Source organism: Bactrocera dorsalis, unplaced genomic scaffold (assembly GCF_023373825.1).
Source record: "Bactrocera dorsalis isolate Fly_Bdor unplaced genomic scaffold, ASM2337382v1 BdCtg071, whole genome shotgun sequence".
In the NCBI taxonomy this organism is placed as follows: Eukaryota; Metazoa; Arthropoda; class Insecta; order Diptera; family Tephritidae; genus Bactrocera; species Bactrocera dorsalis.
Window position 1 is genome coordinate 6533 of NW_026038122.1, and position 6913 is coordinate 13445.

Below are 6913 nucleotides of genomic sequence, written 5' to 3' on the forward strand. Positions count from 1 at the left end.
CATGCAAACGTCTAAGGATATTCTAAAGAGACAGAAAGCGGATTAACCTTCTGGGTACAAATCCAGCACGCCGCAGGAAAGCAGGAAAGGCAGCGAAAATCCCCTCCTATCTTAGAAGACTAATGGCCAGCATAGGAGAGCTCACACAAGAAAAGAGAAAACTCTTAATGTCAACAACCACCAGCGTCTTACTATAAGAACAGAGAGGTCTGAAAAGATGGAAATTCAACGGAAAACTGCATACCAAGCTCTACAATGAAATTGTCTACGCTTTGCTACGAGTGGTACTTAATTGTAATAATACAAATATTTTGTAAAGGATTACATTTTTGAAAAGAAACCACTGCTCTACACAAAAATTGTTTTCTTAGCTCTGATTTTGGCAGCCAAGGGAGAGAAGTGAAGAGCCCCGAATCTAAATGCAGCGCTTCTACTGACTGCAAGAGTTGCATGCATACCAAATAGTGGTTTTATTTGCATTCTACGCATGAGCGCGAAATATTCAACGAACGCTTCGTTCGAGCGGAAGTACGAAAGCGGCGTTTAGCAGCAACTTTTCCGCAGCGACAAAATTGAAGCGCTGATTTGTATGCCAACAGAATGCGACCAACTCCGCTGCCACCACACACACACACCACTGAATATATGTATATATATATATTGGTACTACACTTCCGCTATGCTGCTGTTTCCGGTTCCTTTTCCGCTTCCACAATTGGCTATGTCATTCGTGTGTAACGAAGAAAAAGAACGCCGCATAAAGAAGGCAATGAAATAAAATAAGTTGTGGAGGGCAAACTTTATGACACAGCAATCTTCTTCACGCTGCTTTAGCGATTTCTTCGAGCGCGCACACTTACTCGCTTATTTTCGTCGCTTTGCAACACTTGAGTGTTAAATGCGCTCGGTGGCATATGAGCCAATTGCATTGCGGCAGACGCATTTGACATTTGCTATGCTGGAGGAGTTTGAAAACGCGCAGCATTTGGCTGTGTCGTGTCGTGTCGCACATTTTGTAGATTATGGGGTCACGCTGCGTGTTCAGGACGCAGCGTGCGACTGCCACATTTCACACGAAAAAGCAGGCGTGTGAGTGCATATAACTGTCTAAGTATAAGAGTGTTCTAGCAGGGAATATGGAAGCATATTTTTTAAGCTTTTTTTTTTAGTTCAAGTTGTCCCTTTCATCTGCATATACATATGTTTGTGTTTGTGTGTTTATATGTGTGTAAGCATAATGCTCAAAATTCCCTTCCCTTTGCTGAAGTTAGCGTTTTATCACTCCAACCTTTGCGCTGTTATTATTTGAATTCTTTCGCTTTTTCCTTCAGCAACTTTCGGCTGTTAACTCGCTCGTACGCATCTGTCTCAGCGGATTTCCAGCGCGCAAATATGCCTTGGCGTACGTGCTCGTTTTTATCAAATCAGCGATGTCTCAGTCGCGACAATTTTGTGGGTAGCCGGAAAATATCACAAAAATTCATGGAAAAAATTTAGATGCGGAAAAAATTCGCAGGAGCGGCAAATATGAAAAAAAAATGTGATTGCCATACACTTTGGTTATTTGAAAATATAAATATACGTAGCATAAAAGCAGTAGCAGTCGAAGAGCTACGTGAGCAACTCTTACGTAAGATGCCGTAGCCAACCCGTGTGGAGCCTAGGATCACGACTAAAAGAGAGGAATCTTCAGCGGAGCAACTCCGACATATTTAGTTTAAGGGCTCGCTAAAGTCGCAGCGTATGTTTACCAGAGGTGCGGTCTTGAAACAAGCGGAAACCTCTCCGAATGGACAGCCTATCTCACAATGTTTCGATACCGAGAGCTGTAGAAAGAAGCGAGACTCATATGCAGATAATGCGTGAGTATGACGAACTTGAGAAGCTGGCCGACAGAGGAAATGCTCGAAAATTCTACGAAAAGATGCGGCGATTAACGGAAGGTTTCAAGACCGGAGCATACTATTGTAGGACCCAAAGAGCTGATCTAGTGTCTAATATTGAGAGTGTAACATCTTGAGATGGCGAACACGATTTCCCAATCGATGACGATGGGGATCGTGCCGTACTATTATGAGGTACGAATAACTACTACCCGCCTGAAGAACAATAAAATAGCAGAGGCCGGTGGAGAACCTGCCGAGCATGACAGTCCAGGACCCTTTAAGCCGAAATTAATTAATTGAAAATAATTAATCCGTTGATTTTTAGTAAGGTTTTCTTAAATTTTTTATAATCAATTGTAATTCATTTCAGGTTCTAACATATGCTATTTTCGTTTACTGGACTGGACTGACAAAAGACATGGCTTGTTCGAGTTGTCTATTATTCAATCGATGCATTTTGATCATATGGCCATATGACTTTATTTGTCTTTTTTTGTTTATACTATCATATCAGAAATTAAACCGAGGATCAAACAAATTAAATCCTCAAACATACCGAACACGGCTAAACAAAATATAATATATTTTACAGCTAGTGAAGCCATGAGCGTATGTTGTTGTTGTAAAGGCTGTCGATTGCTAATCAGAGAGGATTCTTAGGAAAAGTGATGTTTCAATGGAGCCGGTGAGAAAAGGATGTTAGATGAGTCGTTTTCATAGGACATGCAAAGAGGTGGTTAGGTCGTAAGCGGGAACACGTTGCATGCAGGACATAGATTTAGTATGTCGGGATAGATTCTGATGGATTGGAGTTTAACCAGTTACGGTATCAAAAACGACGTTGTGAAAGTTTCTCTCTGTATTCGCGCAGTAACTCGAGCTCTTCTTCTGTTAAGGGTTGTGGTTTGACTTCAAGAACGCCATTCACTGGAAGACACTCAGTGAAAATGTAATCATGCTTTGTCGTGCATGAATTTCTCAATACTTGACTGAGGTCCATTGTGTCCGCAGTATGTTCGGTAAGGTGTGCAATACGTATCTTGTCGAAGTTATAAGGAAATGTTCACTTGAAGATCCTAGGGGCACTTCCACTCTAAGCATATGATTGCAAAAAGATTTCTGTGAAAGCCTACTAGTAGAAATTGGCTGGATAGAAATGTGTTGTGTTCCTTAACGGGAGATGTGCAGGCCTCACTGTGTGGTGTCACTGGTGTTCGATGAGAGACATGGAGAGGCATCCAGTTATGAGAATCATATTCTGACATGTCTGAAGCTTCTTCTTCTACCTTTCATCATATCCAGGGGACCATACCGGCGCTACGTAACGTATGACGGATTGTCTTTTTCGCTGCCAACACCGTTTCTTTGGCTTTTCTCCAAGTGCTGTCGGCGAGCGACTTAAGGATTTTAGTGCGACTCAGTGCTTTGGCAATAGTCGCTGTCAGATGCAGGGTGAAGGAGCACAATCGAGTGCCAATAATAGTTCTATGCCATATGAAAAACTGAGCATCCAACTGATTTCCAGACATTGAGACCATTCGTTCATGACTAAGGGTACATTATTATAGGAAAATCTTTGTTTTTAAAATTTTAAATTGACTAACCATGTATTGTCCATGAACTATCAATAATAGTATTACTATGACTACGCAAATGCATGAGTCAAGTAATAAGTTGCCACCTGAGTATCATTCCCCAACTGCCAAAACGACATTAGCATTCGCTTTGGAGCTGCTTAATGCTCTTATATAATGTAAGCACTTTAAATGCATTTGCCAGCGACTATCTGCCTGCATAGATGGGATAATGCATAATGCAAGTTGACGACACGTGGGCAATTTCGTATGCCAGCAATGAGCCGCTTGTGTATTGCTGAAGCTTCAGCCAAGACCAACTGTTAATTTCGTGTATTGATAACAAACTTTGTTCGGGTCCCCCGTGCCGGCGCTTAGGCTGATACTGCACGCAGAATGCAGTAGAACAAAAATTCCCGACGGTAACGAAACACAACAACAACAACGAATGTAACAATGCAGCAAGACAATGCATATGCTGTGAATGTACAGTTGTGAGTACAAAACAACAATTGCTATATCGTGGTAGTACTTCAAATCCCATAAGGTAGCAACGGTCCTTACCGACACAATGCATATTGCTTCGGTTGCAACGATATACTCGTAAGGTTTCGTTGACGTGATGTGCAGTCATTGCAAATTTCGAAAAATTATGTGGAAATTGCATGCAAAAAGGCGAACTCAGCGTTTCAATGGTGGGCACCCGACTCATCTTGGGCAAGTAGATAGAAGCCTACATTGTCATTGCCTCATCTTTTCCGGTATATGTAATCGGTTGCTGCATGAATGACGACGAGCTAAGCTAACGCGGAAAATTCACAATTCATGCACGAACAAAGCACGATACTTCGGCAGATCCAGTTGTTTTGCATTTGGCAGGCTTCATTTTCAATTCATCATTCACCATTCACCAGTCGCCATTCGATTTGTTTGCAGCATCATTAACACGTTAAGTCGCTCGAAAACGCAAACACATACGTCTACCCACGTATCCATGGACTGGAGTTGCACGACTGCTTGCTGCCTTTCAACAAAACATTCACCCTTCCATTGCCGCTTCGTATGCATACATTCAACGATGTTCTTGTTATTGTATGTCAACTCTTTTGCTCAATTACGGTGCCATGAAACTGTTGAGTTCTCGCCTGAAATGTGTCTGCGATAATTGCTATTTGCGGAAGGTTGTTGCATGCCCTTTTAATCAACGACTGCAACAAGAGGTTTTGAAGGTTGGCAGTTTTTTGGCTCCGCAAGAAACATAAGTTGAACTGAACTGTGATCACTCAGGGAGCTCAAAATAGACTTAAAATGCACTTGCAGAGCTTCTGAATGCCACGCGGTGTGGGTTCCAACGCGATTCTTGTAAAACTGTATGCTGTGACAGGTTATACTCTCAGTTATGTGGATTTAATTTCGCCAATTGAAAGATACTAACTACCTCCAGACATTATGAGCTAATTCGCGATCCGGATCCCTTTCTTAAAACTATATGAAAGATGATTTCGATTGCAATAGCTTTAAAATGGACATAAATTAGGCTAAGGACTTACTCAAATCTCGGATCTGCAAATACCGACAAATTTTAAAAGCTATTTTCGGACAACGTGAAGATAAGATAAATGTCCAATATTTTGATTTCAAATAACCTACAAATCTTCCTGTCTGGTCTAAATCAAAAAGTATTCCCTAAATTCGCAGTCCTTTGAAAGGTCTTCAGGTTTTAAGTAATTCGTGTCATGAAATCTATCGCTTAGAACTCGACTACCTAACGCCGGCTGTGATAGATAGAAAATAAACGAGGTTTTGCACTGCGACTTCTGCATCTACTGTGCGCTCTTCTACATCACATATGGTCACAAAGGTCCAGCACTCTGAAAAATTCCAAGAACTTGCTGGTCGCGATTTGAAGTGATGAGATCCCTGCCCACGTAGATGGATCCTAGACCTTGAGCCTGCAAATTTCTAGGCAATCTAGAATCAGGCGTTCTGGAGTTTACGGTTCCATGTCGCAAACCCGGCAGTTTGCGCAAGAGAATGCGCCCATGTTGGACAAGTGCTTCCTGAGCCTGCAGTGACGGGTATAGAGCGCGACAAGAAGACGGAATTTGTCCCGGGAGAGGTTGATCATATCTCTAAAGATTGTAATCTTCCAGTAGTAGCTTGGCGTGTCGCATTCCTGCTGCCTGTTACCAGCGCTGTTCTCTCGCCACTCTCTCCTCTGTGCAGAGCAACTACTTTATGTTGTGCGGCCCCACCGCAGTGAATGGTTCTGGCCCCATCATCCTGAAAGCTGCCGCAGAGCGGGTTAGTTCTTCGGCCAGCTCATTGCCGGCTACCCCTGTAAACTGATAGGCGGTTCAGTCTTTCTATACAGTCCTCCACCGCATAAGGATCGCTCAGATCGCTGTTAGTGCCGCTTGGCTATCGCTGAGTCTAGCGATGCTCTGGTTCCTTATTATTATTGATTTCTGCACACTCACTTATAGCAAAGACTTCTGCTTGAAAGATACTCGAAAACGTTCCATTGATATGAATAGTTTTGTATGCTGTCCCGTAATTTTTGCTTCAATGCCTTCCGGTATATTCGAGCCGTCAGTGTAACACTGGATGGTGTTGCCACTCAGTAGCAGATCGAGCGTGGAATCACTCCACCTTACTGCCGAGAGTAACTCTAAACTTTTTTGTAAAGTTTACCCTCTTCCCTTGGAAGAAAGGCCAGTAGTATGTCTTCCCTTAAGGCCTTCTTTTGTTGAGACGGCATTATCTTCACTTTGCCCGGCAATCCTTCGTCAAATATGCGCCCGAGTGCTAAAGTAGAGGAAAGGAGCCCTGGGTCATTCTGGGTACTGTAGCAGGTTAAACTCCTACTTATCCAGAACCGATCCCGATAAATATGTGTTCGCATGCCTATAACCAGCTTTTTACATGCCCAGCTAACCCTATACATCTGACATCCCTCTCCCTATGGTCCGACACCGTCGAAATAGCACATTTTCTGGACCTACCGTTGGATGACCTAGATGAAAACTTATCTCATCCTAGGGTGGTAGGAGTATTAGATAACCATCACAACAACAGGACCCCTTTACATTGACTGACTACTAAGTGACAAGTTTTACCATCGGGTTCAAGAGTAGATCATGGAACAATACAATTGCAGTGACCCCTCAAAAGCTCCAAATTATCTGTTTATATCAGTTTATTATTTCCTTGACCGACATGTCATTTCGTGAAATTTCATTTAACTCAAAAATACACTCACAGTATAATACAACTATAAACCTGTGAGAGGCAACCTACATTAAAACAACTAGCATTTCATTGTAGACTGAGCATTGCTAAAATTATATTTTGCTACCTGAAGCAGGACCACCTCATTCCAACCTTCCCCAATTTGTCGAACAAACACTGTAGACGCATCTTCATTTTCTCCAGCTGTTGCTGATTGTGAAT